The sequence below is a fragment of the Callithrix jacchus genome, chromosome 19 (assembly GCF_049354715.1).
Source record: "Callithrix jacchus isolate 240 chromosome 19, calJac240_pri, whole genome shotgun sequence".
Lineage (NCBI taxonomy): Eukaryota > Metazoa > Chordata > Mammalia > Primates > Cebidae > Callithrix > Callithrix jacchus.
The window spans coordinates 3,852,918-3,871,003 of record NC_133520.1 but is presented as its reverse complement, the minus strand read 5'-3'; the positions used below and the strand labels follow the sequence as shown (position 1 = coordinate 3,871,003).

Sequence of the window (18,086 nt, the reverse complement as noted above, 5' to 3'; positions counted from 1 at the left end):
AATATATTTGCTTTCTCAAAATATGTTTATTCTTTTTGAAATCAATATAGAATTTAGAAGGTAAAAATTTAATTGTTGAAGTAAATATTTAAAAACCTGACAACACTCATATTTTTGTCTTCTCAATATGTTTATTATTTCAGAAATATTTTATTTGTGTGTCCTCAGTAAATTTGACAGTGCTTTACAAGAGGACAATTTTTTAAAGAAATCAGAATGGGTTCCCTTACAAAGTCCCTGTAACAACTCCAGGAACCTTTGTGCCACTGTCATTTCAGAGTCTGATTCCTCTTTTCAATTATCTTTTTGTTCACCCATTCACTTGCCCACCCCACCCAGAGCTGTGATCAATGTCTTCTGGACTGTTGGGAAGAGCCTATATGCTGCATCAGCTATGATTCCTGATGAGAATTACGACTGATAAAAAGAATAAAATGGTAGAGAAAACAAAGAAAGGAAAACAGAACAAAAACTAAAATCTTCCTGGGCCATCCATTTACCTTTCTTTATTTCACCAGAGAGAAGCATTTAACCCAAATTTCAACCTTTAGAACAGGGTAAGTGAGCTTGGAAACTTTATTATTTTGACGTAAAACATCATAATCTTAGTACAGAGTATTTAGATCAAATTGCTTTTTTGGCCTCTAAAGAGAGACTGTTGTCAACATCTCTTCTCCAGAAAAAAGCAATTCTCTGTGTCAGATTTTCACTCTTATTTACATATATATCCAGAGTATAACCATCCGTGAGAGCTTAATTAGTGGATGAAATTTGTTTGTGAGATACTGTTTCCACTAAAGAATGTTTTAAGAAAGGTCTTATCTTGCAATTATTTTCACATGTCTTTCTGTGGTGAGAATATAATAAACATTGACGGTTAATTCCAAAGGACAATGTTTTAGCAACCAACTTACCTGACAAGGTTTTTCTTGTCTCCAAGTTCCTTGGAAAGTTGCATATTCAGTTCTTCAACTTTTAGCCTTGGCCTTCTTTGGCAACACATACTGCCATTGTCTTCTCTCTCGGAGCTCTTTGCAGACACACAAGGGATAAAAAAATGAAATAAAACCAATCAAAACCTGGATATGATGGAAACAGTTTTAGGTAAAAAGATTTCTCAAACTTAACACTGTGTAAAGTACTTACCTTTTTCCAACCACCTGTTTTCTTCCTCAGGAAAAAAGCAATGTTTTCCTCCTCTAGTTCTCTGAAGAACAAATAGACATATACCTAGTGTTTAATTAATGATAAAATTAAATTTCCTCTGTTCAACATTCTTGCTTAAGTTAGGTCCCTAAAAACTTAGCACTTTCTGATTAATACAGTATAGGACCACCATATGTTGTTAACATTTATGCAACAGGAATTGAAAAGTAACCAATTCAATATACTTTATAGTACTTTACCTGTAAATGACCATATAACTGATGGAAGATATGAATTCTGGAAAATTATTTTAAAAGATTATCTCAATATTTCTTCATTGTTCCTAGTTATAATTTACTCCAAGTAATTCTGGTCTCATAATTTGTCACAAATGACTTCTACAGCTGAAATGCTTAACCTGGGAGCAACTACACACAACATTTTCCCGCATGCACATATGTGTACTCATGTTTATGCAAACAAATAATTTTTAGGCAACTGAGAAGGGCTAAAGGAAAAGTTCTCACATATTTGAAGTCCTAGAGAATGTATAACCAACTAAAATGTCTTATAAAAGATCATTTAAAACTAATTCATTTAAAATTCACATCCTTTATTTCAGAATATATTTACCATTTAAAAGATCATATAGAAATCTGTCATGGAACTCAAAGCGCATGAGTATTTGCAGCCAATATGTTAGAAAGCTCCACCAATCACAGCACATTCTCTGCGAAGATTTTGTAGTAACATATGCAGACAGCTCTTCCTCAGAGAGTGGAAGAAAAAGGAGGTTCTGCTCCCCAAAATTACTCAGACAGCTGAAATTTTGGAGCATTCCCAAGCTAGATTAGATACCACATAATTCTAAACAGAATTACATTATTCTGTAAACATATTAATTTTTCCTTACATGACTGATACTTTATTCCTCTATGATACCAAGCACACTGTTATTTTATACCACGGCTAACTCATGTCTTGTAATCTGTCCTTAGGTAACCAAGAGTCAACTAAATTAATCATTCAAAAATGGTAAATCTGTTTTTCTGGATGATGGCAGTGTGTTTTAATTTTATTAGGAAAGTGATTAGGAAGAAAAATGAAGATGATATCCAGAAAAGAGTTCTAATTGCAGATTTAACACCTATACTTCGCACTTCAAAAGAACAATTCTGAGACTTGCTTCTCCAAAATGTCAATCGGGACCGCTATTCAGTGGCATCCAATGAGTGCCTACAAGAAGTACAGAAATCCAGGCTCACTCCAACACACGAATTACAATCTATCTTTAAACAAGAATCCTAAGTAGAGGAAATACCTATAAGTTTACGGACACCACTGGAGCCGTTCAAGGGTCCTGAGGATGACACAGCTAGGGTCCCTCCAACCCTAGATGTGCTACAGGACCAAGGGCTCCTAGAGAAAATGGATTGTATCTGTGTTGCGCCCGTCTTGTTTGTCAAGGAGTTACCCACCTCGGGATGACCGGGTGATTATGACTCCTGCAGGTGGAAGCCAAACCCCACTACACTGAGGCTTTGGAAAACACCAGGAAAACAATGAATGTTTGAGAGCTGCGGTCCCCAAACTGAGCCAAACGCAGACCGGCAGCAGAAGGTAGGTGGACTACAGAGAAACTACACTGGAGTGCACTGGCCACACTCGTGTCAGCATGTCCCACCCCCACACAGACGCACACACTCCTCGACACACTCGGAAATATATATGCAACACACATTCACATACACGCAGAAAGACACACAGGGACATCCAAGAGTCGCACGGAAACACACCCTGCCAGGCAGCTCCTGAGGCTCCGGGGTTCTGCTCTGTGCCGGGAAGCACCTAGGGGACAGAGCAGACCCGCCACAGACAGGCAAGCCGGACCTGGAAATCCAGCTGGGGGGCTCTCAGTGAGAGGCACCTCCACGCTATCTGGGCCGGCCTGAAGGATCGTGGGGATAATTGCGCATCGCCGTGGACATCCCTGAAGCCCCGCCAGATCTTCTTTTGTCCTGGTTCAGCCTGCCAGATTCCTAAAATCGCAGGACTCCGCGATGATCGCGGGGAGAAAGGGTCCGTTGCCCAACACTGAGGCACTGCCGCAGAGGGCCCCTGTGTTGCTAAGCAGCTGAGATCGTTCTCAAGGCAACCGTGGCTGTCACTGTGACGCGAGCCCCGGCTCACCGCTAGGGCTTGTGACCTGCGGCTTGCGCATGCGCTTTCGCGTGCACAGCTGGGGAGCCGCAATGTTGGCGCTGTCCAGCTGCTGCCGCACAGGTTCAAGGTGAATTCGGTTACAGTGGCGACCCTGGAAGGAGGCTGCGTGCCACAAGCAGTCCTGACCTCAGTACCTCCTTGAGCCCACTCTTCTGTTCCGGTCTTGCGGAGAATGAGGGCGCTTCCAACCTGGAAGCTGGCACTCTGGGGGTCACCAGTACGTTCCACAGCCCCATGAGCTGACTGCCACATTTCGACCTGGGCAACCCACCAAGGGGCCCTGCCTTGATCTCCAAGCCCAGGGACTCCTTCTTCTCAGCACTACTGTCTGGACATGGAGGGAACGACCACAAAGATGCAAGCCCAGCGTGCAGCAGAGGTGGTGACACTTGGAACTGGCTTCTCATGGGGGAAGATCAGGTGTAGAGGACGTCTCCAAAGTTCTCTGTGGTTAATCCAAGACAGATGTCCAGGCATGTCGCTGAGAACCCTCAAGAAAGCCAAGCTCAAGAAGATCACATTTGCGATGTGAAGAGGGCCTGTGCCAGAGTCCAAGCCTCCTTCAGGAATTCCTGCCAGAGGAGCCAGGAGGAGCCCACAAAAGAGCAAACCACCCCAACCCCCTCACCGCGATCACTACCCGCCACCTGGCATACACCCAGCCAACCGCAGTCTCCTTAGCTCCGTGAAATCCCTGGCATTAAATAGGTTCAATGTTGATATGACCCATAGGTCCTACAGCAAAGAGACCTCAATCAAAATCATATCAAACACACACACACACACATACACACACACACACACAGAAAATTAGTCTTGAGAAATACTAATAGGTTTAGTCCTACAACAAAAAGATCTCAATCTGGTATTTCACGAACAATTAGTAAGACACAGCAGATACTCATGTAGGTTTTAATAATTAATAAAACTCTCACCAGCTCTCTATGTTTATAACATCTGTTTCCAAGTAATCATCCCCAAATCTATCCTCAACCTCCCCAAATTTTCTTGAATTAAATTCTTCTTCATTATAGAAGACTATTACTTTTTTATTATTATTTTTGTTGTGTCGTTTACACTATTGCATTACACTCATGATTGGGGTGTCATTTTCCCCATACTGCAAAAGATATACTGCCATTCAAATTATTCGTGTGTATCTCTTCTTCTATTTTTATTTTAATTTTTTTAAATTTTTTATTGGATTTTAGGTTTTGGGGTACATGAGCAGAGCATGCAAGACAGTTGCGTAGGAACACACATGGCAGTGTGCTTTTCTTTACTTCTCCCCTTCACCCACATTTGGCATTTCTCCCCAGGCTATCCCTCCCCACCTCCCCCTCCCACTGGCCCTCCCCTTTTCCCCCCAATAGACCCCAGTGTTTAGTACTCCCCTTTCTGTGTCCATGTGTTCTCATTTTTCATCATCCACCTATGAGTGAGAATATGCGGTGTTTCATTTTCTGTTCTTGTGTCAGTTTGCTGAGGATGACGTTCTCCAGATTCATCCATGTCCCTACAAACGACACAAACTCATCATTTCTGATTGCTGCATAATATTCCATGGTGTATATGTGCCACATTTTTCCAATCCAGTCTATTATCAATGGGCATCTGGGTTGATTCCAGGTCTTTGCTATTGTAAACAGTGCTGCAATGAACATTCGTGTACATGTGTCCTTATAGTAGAATGATTTATAGTCTTTTGGATATATACCCAGTAATGGGATTGCTGGGTCAAATGGAATTTCTATTTCTAAGGCCTTGAGGAATCGCCACACTGTCTTCCACAATGGTTGAACTAATTTACACTCCCACCAACAGTGTAAAAGTGTTCCTTTTTCTCCACATCCTCTCCAGCATCTGTTGTCTCCAGATTTTTTAATGATTGCCATTCTAACTGGCGTGAGATGGTATCTCAATGTGGTTTTGATTTGCATCTCTCTGATGACCAGTGACGATGAGCATTTTTTCATATGATTGTTGGCCTCATATATGTCTTCTTTCGTAAAGTGTCTGTTCATATCCTTTGCCCACTTTTGAATGTTTTTTTCCTGTAAATCCGTTTGAGTTCTTTGTAAATTCTGGATATCAGCCCTTTGTCAGATAGGTAAACTACAAACATTTTTTCCCATTCTGTTGGTTGCCGATCCACTCTAGTAACTGTTTCTTTTGCCATGCAGAAGCTGTGGAGTTTGATTAGGTCCCATTTGTCTATTTTGGCTTTTGTTGCCAATGCTTTTGGTGTTTTGGTCATAAAGTCCTTGCCTACTCCCATGTCCTGGATAGTTTTGCCTAGATTTCCTTCTAGGGTTTTTATGGTGCCAGGTCTTATGTTTAAGTCTTTAATCCATCTGGAGTTAATTTTAGTGTAAGGTGTCAGGAAGGGGTCCAGTTTCTGCTTTCTGCACATGGCTAGCCAGTTTTCCCAACGCCATTTGTTAAACAGGGAATCCTTTCCCCCTTGCTTGTTTTTGTCAGGTTTATCAAAGATTGTATAGTTGTAGATGTGTTGTGTTGCCTCCGGTGCCTCTGTTTTGTTCCATTGGTCTATATCTCTGTTTTGGTACCAGTACCATGCTGTTTTGATTACTGTAGCCTTGTAGTATAGTTTGAAATCCGGTAGTGTGATGCCCCCCGCTGTGTTCTTTTTGCTTAGAATTGACTTGGCTATGTGGGCTCTCTTTTGGTTCCATATGAAGTTCATGGTGGCTTTTTCCAGTTCTGTGAAGAAACTCAATGGTAGCTTGATGGGGATAGCGTTGATTCTGTAAATTACTTTGGGCAGTATAGCCATTTTCACGATGTTAATTCTTCCTAACCATGAACATGGAATGTTTCTCCATGTTTGTGTCCTCTCTGATTTCGTTGAGCAGTGGTTTGTAGTTCTCCTTGAAGAGGTCCCTTACATTCCTTGTGAGTTGTATTCCAAGGTATTTTATTCTTTTTGTAGCAATTGTGAATGGCAGTTCGTTCTTGATTTGGCTTTCTTTAAGTCTGTTATTGGTGTAGACGAATGCTTGTGATTTTTGCACATTGATTTTATATCCTGAGACTTTGCTGAAGTTGCTTATCAGTTTCAGGAGTTTTTGGGCTGAGGTGATGGGGTCTTCTAGGTATACTATCATGTCGTCTGCAAATAGAGACAATTTGGCTTCCACCTTTCCTATTTGAATACCCTTTATTTCTTTTTCTTGCCTGATTGCTCTGGCTAGAACTTCCAGTACTATATTGAATAGGAGTGGTGAAAGAGGGCATCCTTGTCTAGTGCCAGATTTCAAAAGGAATGTTTCCAGTTTTTGCCCATTCAGTATGATATTGGCTGTTATTTTGACATAAATAGCTTTTATTACTTTGAGATATGTTACATCAATACCGAGTTTATTGAGGGTTTTTAGCATAAAGGGCTGTTGAATTTTGTCAAATGCCTTCTCTGCGTCAATTGAGATAATCATGTGGTTTTTGTTTTTGGTTCTGTTTATGTGGTGATCATGTGTATCTCTTGAACATGGGACTACTTAGCACTTTACCATATATTTTTAGAAGCTTAACCTTCAGAATAGCTTCCAAGACATTCTTCATAAACTACCTCAAACATATTAGCCAAGTACTTTCAACTTTCTTAGATTTGTTGAAGGACTTTCTCTTTCTCTACTATAATCTTTACTCGAACTTTCTCACCGGTGGTGTGAAAAATCTTATATAATGTAAGACTTCATTCCATTCCTTGAGTAATTAAGACAAGTGACATTCTCAATAATGAAAATAGATGACATGATTTCGAAGTAAATATTTAAAAACATAACAGCAACTAATATATTTGTTTTATCAAAATATGTTTATTGTTTTTGAAATCAAAATAGAATTTTATTGGTAAAAATTTAATTTTTGAAGTAAACATTTAATAACCTAACAACACTAATATTTTTGTTTTATCAATATGTTTATTATTTCAGAAATGTTTAATTTGTGAGATATCAGTAATTTTGACAGGGCTTTACCAGACAACAATTTTTTAAAGAAATCAGAACGGGTTCCCTTACAAAGTCCCTGTAATGACTGCAAGAACAATTGCACCACTTCCCTTTCAGAGTCTGATGCCTCTTTTAAATTAGCTTTTTGTTCACCCATTCACTTGCCCACTCTACCCTATCACTTTCTTCTGTACTTTTGGGAACAGCCAATGTGTGCATCAGCTAAGATTCCTGATTAGTGTTAGGACTGATTAAAAGAAAAAAATACCAGAGGAAACAAAGAAAGTAAAACAGAACAAAAACTAAAATCTTCCTGGGCTGTCTTTTCACCATTCTTTATATCACCAGAGAGAAGTATTTAACCCAAATTTCAACATTTAGAATAGGCTAAGGGAGCTTAGAAACTTTACTGTTTTGACATAAAACACTTTAGTACAAAGTGGTTAGATCAAATTTCTTTTTTGGCCTCTAAAGAGAGACTGTTGTCAACATCTCTTCTCCAGAAAAAAGTGATTCCCTGTGTCAGATGATCACTCTTATTTACATCTACATCCAGAGTACAACCATGTGTGGGAGTTTAATAAGTGGATGAAATCTTTTCTGAAGTCCTGTTTCCTCTAAGGAATATTTTAAGAAAGGTCTTATTCTGCAATTACTTTCATAATTTTTTCTGTGGTGAGAAAATAATAAACACATTCCTAAACACAAGGTTTTAGCATCCACCTTACCTGACGAGATTTCCTTTTTCTCCAAGTCCCTTGCAAAGTTGCATATTCAGTTCTTCAAACTTCAGCCTTGGGCTTCTTTTGCAACACAAACTGCCTTTGTCTTCTTTCTCTAGGAACTCTTTCTGGACACACAAGGGATAATAAAATGAAATATAACTAGTATATGATAGAAACAGTTTTAAGCATAAACATTTCTCAAACTTAACACTGCGTAAAGTGCTTAACGTATTCCAAACACATGGTTTCTTCCTCAGGAGAGAAGCAATCTTCCTTCTTCCACCACTTTGCTTACTTGTACGGGAGGCCTGAGCCTGCTTCTGTGAGTTGCCAGCTGGTGTTTACCCTGAAGGGATTAGAAAACTGCCATAATCACCCCCATTAGCAGTTGGCAGACCCCCAACAAGACCACTTTTTGACCTGAACTGGCTTAGCCCTGATAGCTCTGGGCCTGCTGTATTGCTCGCCGTGAGTGGTGGCTGCACCTGCTAGACCGTTCACTCCCCACCCAGCTCCATGTGGGTGGACCCTGGCCCCAACTGGCACCCTGGATGTCTCACACTGTAAGCCTGTGAAGACCAGCTCCAAGAAGCAGCGCTCCTAATCATGGCAGCTTTGCTCCCCAGCACTTACCAAAGTGCAATGCTGTGGGAGAGTAGAACTCAGAGTCCAGCGAGAAAACAGCCATTGGTGGCCCCTGCTATGAGTGGACGTTCCCTGGGAAGCTAAGGCTCAGTGGAATGATGATCACACAGAGACCTTTAACTGAGCATGGATTCCCCAGAGCTCCTGCTGCCTTCACCACCATGCCTGCTTTCCAAAGGTGGTGTGTTCGGGTAAGGTGGAAATGCTGCAGGTTCTAAATTGTACATCCACCAGGGATTGGCTGTGCTGACTCTGGGGAACTGGAAAAGGTGGGGTTTGGCTGAAACTGACCCTCATTCAAGAGGTGGATTTAGGGCCTGGTCTGACTAAGCCCTGCTGCTCTACTGCACGCGCTCCCTCACACTGCCTGGTGTTGCTGTGCTGCAAGCTGTTACCTAGGGAAGATGAGCCTGCAGCAACGCTTCAAAGGTCATGAAATCAGGGAGGGCACAGGCCACCCAAAGGATGTGGAGGTCAACAGGCCAGGCAGGCTTCCTGCTCTCCTTTCCTGGGGCTGGGAATGGAATGTCTCCATTACTGGTGAACCTCAGATTGTTTTTGAGCCCCAACTGCTCTAGTCATTTCCTTCTCCCTTAAATCCCCAAAGGCAGCACTCTACCTTCTGCCTTCCAGAGCTGCTGCATGGACATCTGGGTGAGTCCTGGGGTGAGCTGCTGTGCCCTATCTCCTGAGCCTGTCTACACAGGGCTACTGACTGCTTTTCTTCCTTGGTATCTCTGTCTACTGTGATGGGCTGTAACCCTCACCATCATCCCTTTGGAGCCTTTGTTTTCATCCAGGTGCCCACACCTCTAAATGTCCCTTTATTTTCCTCTCTGATTGACACATCTTCCTATTACATCCCATTCTGCTTTTAAAACCTTTGAGAAGTCCGCTGGGTGGATGCCACTAGCCTTTCCTCCTAGGCAGGTGTTTTCAGGGAACTTCTCCATCTGCTGGGTCGTCCCTGAGATGGCTCCTGACCCCAGTGCTGAGCACACTAATATTTAGGACTGTAGGTCTGGGGCTGCTGCCCTGGCCCTTTTTGCCAACATGGCCTGTCTCCTCAACAGGAGGCCTGTCTACTCCACTGGTGTTTAGTGCCTTAGGGAGAGGCGGATGGGCCCGTGGGAAGGGCGCTGGATGGTGGTGGCGGGAAGCTGCCCCTCGCCTGCATCGGAGCTGAGAAGGCCAAGTGCAAAGCCCTCCCTGAGAGTTGCCTGAGTCCATCGCTTGGGGGCACCGAAGCCATCTACGCACTAGCGCCCTGGGGTGCAGCCGGTGGGACTCCCAGGGACTTCCTTAGGGGTCCGTACTCCCTGAGAGTCCCCCGAGGGTCGCCTAGTTCTGGCGGACCCTGCGCCACCTCCGCTTCCTCCAGGCTACAGGGCTCCCCACCCGACTCTGGCGCTTGGCAACCCCGCCCCATTTCCTGCTGAGTCAGCGTGCCCCGCTTTCCCCTTCTCTGGTCTCGAAGCCTCCTCTCCCCTTCGAGTCCAGTCCTGGTTTCCCTGCCGCCAGCCTCCCTTCCTCCCTCCATCCCACCCTCCCGGCGGGCTCGCTACCCGCCCCCGCCCACCGTCACTGCAGTCTGCTCCGCGCCTGTCCCCGCTCCCACCCGGCCAGACCCGGCTCGCCCAGTCCAGTGGCTCCAGTCCGGATCTCGCCGCCGCCCGGCCCAGGTGCGAGTCCCCACCGCTGGGGAGGTGGCGGGCCCAGCTCCCCCGGGCCGCCTAGCCCGCCCGGGGTTGGCGGGGAGGGAGCAGCTGGGCGGCCCCAGAGCCCCTCGGAGGACAATGCGCCCGGCGCTCGGCCACTCCTTCGGTCTTCTCCGCACCCGGCGCCTCCCCGCAGTCCCCCGCCGCCGCCCGGCTGCAGCCACTTTTCCTCTCTGCGGCGGGAGAGGCTTGGGCTACAGCAGCACCAGCACCAGCACCAGCACCCGCACCAGAACCAGCACCAGCACCAGCACCAGCCGCGGGGGAGGGGGCAGCAGACGCGGCGGGGGCGGCGGCTCCCTGAGCAGCAGCACCGGCGCCGAGCCCGAGGTCGAAGACTAGAGCCTGAGCGTCAGCAAGCCGCTGGTGCCCAACGCCGCGCTCCTGGGGCCGCCGGATCAGGGGGGGCGCCCCTGCAGGCTCCGTGCCCGCCGCCTTCTCCTCTGCCGACACTTCCTCCTCCAGCTCCACGCCCACCTCCTCCTGCAGCAAGACCACCGCGGACTTCGGAGGGGGCGCCGCGGCCGAGGCTCCGGGAGCCGCTCGGCGGGGGGCGCGGGCGGCGGGGCGGGCGGAGACGCCTCCTGCTGTTCGTTTTGCTGCTGAGGCGCTCAGGGGTCGGTGCCGGCTTCGCCCCCAGTCCCGGGTGCCGCTGGGGCTATCAGGTGCTGCTCGTGGTGCTGCTGCTAGCGCAGGGCGGCCTGCTGGACCTGTACCTCATTGCAGTCACCGACCTGTACTGCTGCTCCTGGATCGCCACTGACCTGGTGTTGGTGGTGGGCTGGGCCATCTTCGCCAAGAACAGCCGGGGCCGTCTGGGCGGCACGGCCAGCGGAGCGCACAACCACCACCAGCATCACCACCACCACCACGAACCGCCCCTGCACCTGCCCGCGCCCTCGAGGTGTAAAGCCCGAGGGGGCGCCGGCGGCGCGAGGGGCAGCCGCAGCAGCGGGTGAGTTCGTCTTTGCCTACCTGGCCTGGCTTATCTACTCCATCGCCTTCACGCCCAAGGTGGTGCTGATCCTGCTGATCCACGTCCATCCTAGGCCTCATCGAGCTGCGCGTGCCTTTCGGCACCACGGGCTTCTGCCTCAGCATGGCGCTGTCGGTGCCCCTGCTCTACAGCTTGGTGCGGGCCATCCGCGAGGCGGGCGCGCTACAGGCTCTGCCCGACTCCTGCTGCTACAGCCCCAGTGGCACTGCGTGGCTGGGTGCTTCCTGGGCACGTGCCTGGACCTGCTCGACAGCTTCACTTTGGTGGAGCTGATGCTGGAGGGCCGCAAGCTGCTGCCCGCACCTACGATCCCTGCTCATCGCTGTCTACTTCCTCACCCTCGCCTAGCGGGTGCTCTGGCTCTATGAGCTTAAAGCCTTGGCCGTGGCGGCGGCATCCAGGGGACAGGCCTCCGTTCCCGGCAGCTGCTGCCGCCTTCTGCTCCTGCTGGGCACCTGCCTGGTGGACGTGCCCTTGCTGGCGCTGCGCTGCCTCCTGGTGGTCAGCTACCAGCAGCTGCTCTCCATCTTCATGCTCAAGAACCTATTCTTCCTCAGCTGCCATGACCTGGAGGCCCTGGAGGGCTGCTGGGACCGGGGCAGTTGGGCCTCCCCGAGTCGGGCCAGAAGGGGCTATGGTCCTCCGACCTCCACCTCTCCGCCGCCTCCGACACCACAGGAAGGCTCTCAGCTGGGCCACTGCATTTTGGAGAACGACGGGGTGCCCATGGCTGGGGTCTTCCAGAATTGAGGGTGAAGGGCATGCATCCCTGGTTTTGGGTTGAGTCTCCAACCCCCTTATCTTCTACCTTCTGTCACCCAGATTTGATCAGGCTCTGTTTGGAAGAGGTAACCCTTTATGGGGCTAATGGCCAGGGTGTCCCTCTGCACCCCGGGGTGAGAACCACTTGTAGGGAGACCAGCAATTAACGGTGAGGGAGGTAGGTGCACTTACCCCCTCCTTTCTTCTCCTATTCTACTCTAATCCTGACCTCCAAGGGTCTGACACCTCTGCTTATCTACCCACCTCCACTCTAATTGCCATCCATCAGGAGGAGAGGGGTGCTCGGCCTTGGGTCTTATTCCTGACTTAGAAGTGCCAGGCTCTTTTAGGCTGTGGTTGGTGGCCATCGTCCCATGCCTTGACATTGACCCAGAACCCACTTTCCACTGATGTGTCTATTCGATTTCTCTCCGGTGATAGGTGCAAAGTGTATGTCTCTCTCTGTGTAGTGTTGTTTTGTTGCGTCCACCCTGTGACCCTTCATAATGTGTAGGAGATCTGGGGAGGCTCTGCCCCCTATACCTTACCACCACACTCCTCTTTTCTGCCTGGATTTGTGACCATGAATTCCCAGAAAGAGCTGGGCCCCTGGGAGCTGCCCAGGTACTCCCTTCAAAGGGAGAAGCTCACCCAGGATCATCCTCAATCCTGATCTTCTCTTCTTAGCTCAAAGGGAGGAGGGCATCCATTCTCTAAGAACCAAACTGCACCCTTTCTTGGGTGAGTGAGCATTTCTACCTCCATGCTTTCATGCACTGATGCTACTTGCAAAAAATAAGACAAAATACTCAGAAGTTGCATTCGCCATGGCCACTGGCTCCAGCTGGGATTGGGTGCCAGTGTTATTACAGGGTCTGTGGAGTATCAGCCATTGGCTTGGCCTCCCTCTGTTCTTCCCTCTGCACCTAGAACTCTTATCCTTCCTGTGGTTTGGTGTCGACTAGGTCAGACCTGGGCTTAGAGTAATAGCTTTGGTGGGGTTCCTAGATGGACATGAAGTTGGCCCTCCCATGGGCCCAGTGGCATAGGAAGTCCCATTTCCCACCTGTCCTTCCTCTGGGAAGTGTAGATCAGAAATCGAGGTGGTGACCTCCTGCCTCTGGTCTGTTTGAGTCTCACTAGGGCCAAGGCAGGCTGCACAGCTTTCCCCCCTAGATTCCTCTCATTGAGGGTGATGACAAGAGACATCTGGGGGCTGTGCACTCAGTCTTTATGTGGAATGTCACTCTTGCAGTCTTTGAGGCAGGATAAGTATTTTTACGTATTTTAAGGGTGCAGGAGGACAGCAGGGAACAAGACCAGGAAATACTCACTTCCTTCCATTCTCAACAGGATGCAGTGGGGGTGAAACTTGCAGAATTTTTATTTCCCCTACTCACTTCTTATGTTTGGAAAGTTTGTAATGGAAGTTTATGTGGTGTAATAAATCCTAGGTGAGTTACCGGAAGATGTTAATTCCAGTTCTGATTGTGTCACTCACCGGCTTTGAGTGACATATCCTTTTTATTTTCTAGGTCTGTTTTCTCACATTAAAAAAGTAGAAGTTAGATGAGTAATCTCTAAGGTTGAAGGTAATTCCAACTCACAATTTTTGAGTTTGTGGCTCTTGAAAACCCTGGTCCTGATGCTTCCTGTACAGGCGGCCAGGAGAGAAGCCAGCCAGGCCACACCAGCAGAACATTTGCCACTCTGCACCAGGTGTGTCACACTCCAGCAGAGGCCGGGGGAGGGCTTGGGCTCCTGGGCTGGGTGTGGGGTGGGGTTGGCACAGCCGCAGTGCCCACAGCACCCTGCACAGGAAGGGCCAGGAGTGCCCAGTCACTGGACATGAACTCAGCACCCAGGTCAAGCCCCTGCCTCCCGCTTGAAGCTGCCTTCCTAACTGCTTGGGGGCTTGGGACAGAAGACACCCATGTAGACAGATGTAAGAGGGGCTTAAGGCTTCACCAGCACCCTCTTGAACCTCCTCATGCTCTCAGAGCAGGGAAGGGTGGGGGAAAATGTTTACACTCGATCCACAATCTGTGCTTCCAGTCCCTCACCCTATGTGGCCCCAAAGCTGCCTGGTTTTTACATTTCCTTTTTTTCTGCCTTCTTCCTCTGTGCCCACTTACGTCTCTCCCCTCCCTTTGATTGGACTTGAGCTTCTGGGTCCTGGGCCCTGGGTGGCTACCAAGAGCTGCTCCCTGTTCCCATGTCCTCTCTCCAGCTTTGCTGTTTCTCTGCTACCTAATCTCAGTGACTGTGAAAGGACATTGTGTCTGAGCCATGGCTGGCCGCTGGCTGGTCCCCCAACCTGCCCCTTTCTGTTGTTTAGATGGCCATCTCCTGCCTGGTCTCCTTGGTTGTAAAATCTCTGTACTGTTAAGTTTTTGGTGGGAGGTTGTAATAAATTCCAATGAGCTGCCACTTCCCTGGATATGTCAAGAGGTTGATGGCAACTAGGTCAATTCTGGCAGAGACCAGGCCCCCAACTCAGCCCCAGTCACCCTGTTTTACACATGTGGTCAAGCACTGGGTGCTCAGAGGGTCAGGCCCTTGCACTCACCTCCCCTGCCCCATTCATTATGACCCCTGGAGCTTCCTTTGCCTTGCTTTCTAGCACATCCCTGCTGCAGTGGCAAACCTGAGATTTCCCCATGAGCTTGACAGCCAAGGAGGTGCCCTGTCTCCCAAGGCCAATGCCAGCATGTGCATGGTTCACAGAAAAGGACCCTAGGCTCAGAATTTTGAGAATTGCCTGCTCCTAATGTTTCTTCCAGTCAGGGGGTTCCTCTCAGTAAGTTCCCAAATTCTTACTTATTTAAAAAAGACTAGACCCTCTCTAAAGACTGTTCCATTTTAACATGCCCTGATTCTGCATCTGTGGGTTTGTGAGAGAGAGCTAGCTGGCGGTGAGAGCCTTGAGGAGGGCTAGTGTTACCTCACTAGCCTTTATCACTTTTTTTCCTTCTCTTTTTAAAAATAAAACCAGACTCTGTTCTGAAAATAAAAAACTCGAGTCATGTGACAAGCTTCCTGTGTGGTTTGTTTTAAGATCTTCTCTGTCTTTGTTTCCTTACCAAGTTTTAAATGTCACTATGACATTCGCCATTATTTTATAGGTTTGTGTTAACATTATGGGAGCACCTTGGCCCTTTCCTTCTAGGCGGTGGCATGTGGCTCATTTAATGGAGTCTGCCCGACAGCAATTTTGTCCATCACCCTGGGCTCTCTCTCCCACTTTTCTTTCCTTCCTTCCTTCTTTCTTTTTCTTTCTTTCTGAGCTCGGGTCTCACTCTGTCACCCAGGCTGGAGTGAAGTAGTGCCATCATAGTTCACAGCAGCCTGGAACTCCTGGGCTCAAGCAATCCTCCTCCCTCAGCCTACCAAGTAGCTGGGACTACAGGTGTGTGCCACCATGCCCAGCTCCCCATTTCTCTCTAAGAGTAGCTTTCCAAAGGAGAACATCTTGGCCAGGCATGGTGGCTCATGCCTATAATTCCAGCACTTTGGGTGGCTGAGGTGGGTGGATCATGAGGTCAAGAGATCGGGACCATCCTGGTTAACAAAGTGAGACACCGTCTCTACTAAAAATACAAAAAATTTAGCTTGGCATGGTGGTGCGTGACTGTAGTCCCAGCTACTCAGGAGGCTGAGGCAGGAGAATTGCTTGAACCCAGGAGATGGAGGTTGTGGTGAGCCGAGATTGCGCCATTGCACTCCAGCCTGGGTAACAAGAGCGAAACTCTGTCTCAGAAAAACAAAAGGCAAACAAAGGGAAACATCTTGAGAAACTAAGTTTTAAATACTGTGCCTTCCTTTATCTCTCTTGCCCCATCCAGAAGCACAGATTCTTATGTGTGAATAAGAAGAAAAAGGCTATGGGTTTTCATTTGGTTTTATTTTAACATGAAAGGTAGTATTAAGTCTAAAGAATAACAACGGGTCTGCCTCAAAATAAACACATAGTGGTTTTCTTTCTTTCTTTCTTTCCTTAAAGATGGGGTTTCACCATGATGGCCAGGCTGGTCTTAAACTCCTGACCTCAGGTGATACACCCACTTCGGCCTCCCAAAGTGCTAGAATTATAGGCGTGAGCCACCACGCCCAGCTCACATAGTGGTTAGTACACAGGCAGCCAGTATTATACAGCCCGCTCTGTTTTGTGACCCTAGCTTTTTGCTTCTGGCTGTGCCAAAAGCAATGCAGGGGTTAGACTCAGGAGAGCCCGAGAGGTGAGATCTGAGAGTAGATGTTCCTGGGAGCCTGAGCTCTCTCTGCCTCTCATGAGCTGTGGCTTTGCCCATCATCTGGCCTCCTGGAACTTCATTATTTATAAAACTGGAGTGACCACAGAAGACACATGGGAAATGGTCCTAAAATTGCTGTTTACTATGGAATGTTATGCAAATATTAAAGAGAATGAGAATTAGTTGCATAGACCACTCTGTTGGCCTGCAGATGGCCAGAATGTGTTGATGAGTGAGGAAAAGAAATTGCAAACAATTTTTTATAGTATGAATCCATTATTTTTCCTTTTCTTGAGACAGAGTCTTGCTCTGTCACCAGGCACCAGGCTAGATTGCAGTGGCATGACCTCGGTTCACTGCAATGTCCGCCTCCTGGGTTCAAGCAATTCTCCTGCCTCAGCCTCCCAAGTAGCTGGGACTACAGGCACGCACCACCACACCAAGCTAATTTTTGTATTTTAGTAGAGATGGGGTTTCACCATGTTGGCCAGGATGGTCTCGATCTCTCAACCTTGTCATCAGCCCACCTTGGCTTCCCAAAGTGCTGGGATTACAGGTGTAAGCCATTATGCCCAGCCAGTATGATTCCATTTTCTAAGGAAAGAAGTTATGAAAAAGACCTCCCTGAATATATATATGAGTGTGACTGAATGAGAGGAGAAACATGAACAGGTGTGTATAAGGTGTTAACACACTTTGCTGGGGACACAGGGAACAGAACAAAGGGGATGGCATGAGAGACGACAAGGGGAAGAAGCTTAAAGTAAAACTGAAAATATACATATAAGTGAAATACAGAATGAAAATTCTATTAGAGTTAATAGCACATTGACCATGTACACACATTTTCTCCCTCTCTCCAAACAATATAACAATTCTGAAAAGAATTTTTTTTTGGTAAATTCTCAAGGATCAAAGAGCCAAACTTAATGGAGAAGAGATAGGAACAAAGTTTTAAAAGCCCTTTTCAACTTGGGCCCAGCAGCACAGCTCCTGTAAAGAAGGGTGTTGGGGCTGAGCACGGTGGCTCATGCCTGTAATCCCAGCAATTTGGGAGGCTGAGGGAGTGCAGATCACGAGATCAGGAGGTTGAGACCATCCTGGCTAACATAGTGAAACTCAGTCTCTACTAAAAATACAAAAAATTATTAGCCAGGCATAGTGGCATGCATCTGTAGTCCCAGCTGCCTGGGAGGCTGAGGCAGGAGAATTGCTTGAACCCAGAAAGTGAAAGTTGCAGTGAGCCAAGATTGCACCACTGCACTCCAGCCTGGGTGACAGAGCGAGACTCCATCTCAAAAAAAAAAAAAAGGTGTTGGCTGGGTGCAGTGGCTCATGCCTGTAATTCCAGCACTTTGGGAGGCTGAGGTGGGTGGATCATCTGAGGTCAGGAGTTTAAGACCAGTCTGTCCAAGAGATGGTGAAACCCTGTCTCTACTAAAAATACAAAAATTAGCTGGGCCTGGTGGCTTGTGCCTGTAGTTTCAGCTATTTGGGAGGCTGAGGTGGGAGAATTGCTTGAACCCGGGAGGAGAGGCTTCAGAGGGCTGAGATTATACCACTGTACTCGGTTCTTGGTGACAGAGCAAGACTGTCTACAAAAGAAAAAAAAAGAACTATTCTGCCACCTGCCACCAATGAGG

At 47.5% G+C, this 18,086-nt stretch overlaps 1 long non-coding RNA gene and 1 pseudogene across 1 annotated transcript; one reads left to right on the top strand and one right to left on the bottom strand.

The window, feature by feature from the left end:
• Positions 1–751: 751 nt before the first annotated feature.
• LOC144580381 (uncharacterized) lies at positions 752–3,253 on the bottom strand. The gene is made up of 3 exons (XR_013529803.1): positions 2,943–3,253; positions 1,147–1,207; positions 752–1,030 (listed from the first exon to the last, which is right to left on the bottom strand). It is a non-coding gene; the product is annotated as an uncharacterized LOC144580381 (long non-coding RNA).
• Positions 3,254–10,509: 7,256 nt separating this feature from the next.
• LOC100398956 (transmembrane protein 121B-like) lies at positions 10,510–12,178 on the top strand (annotated as a pseudogene).
• The last annotated feature ends 5,908 nt before the right edge of the window (positions 12,179–18,086 follow it).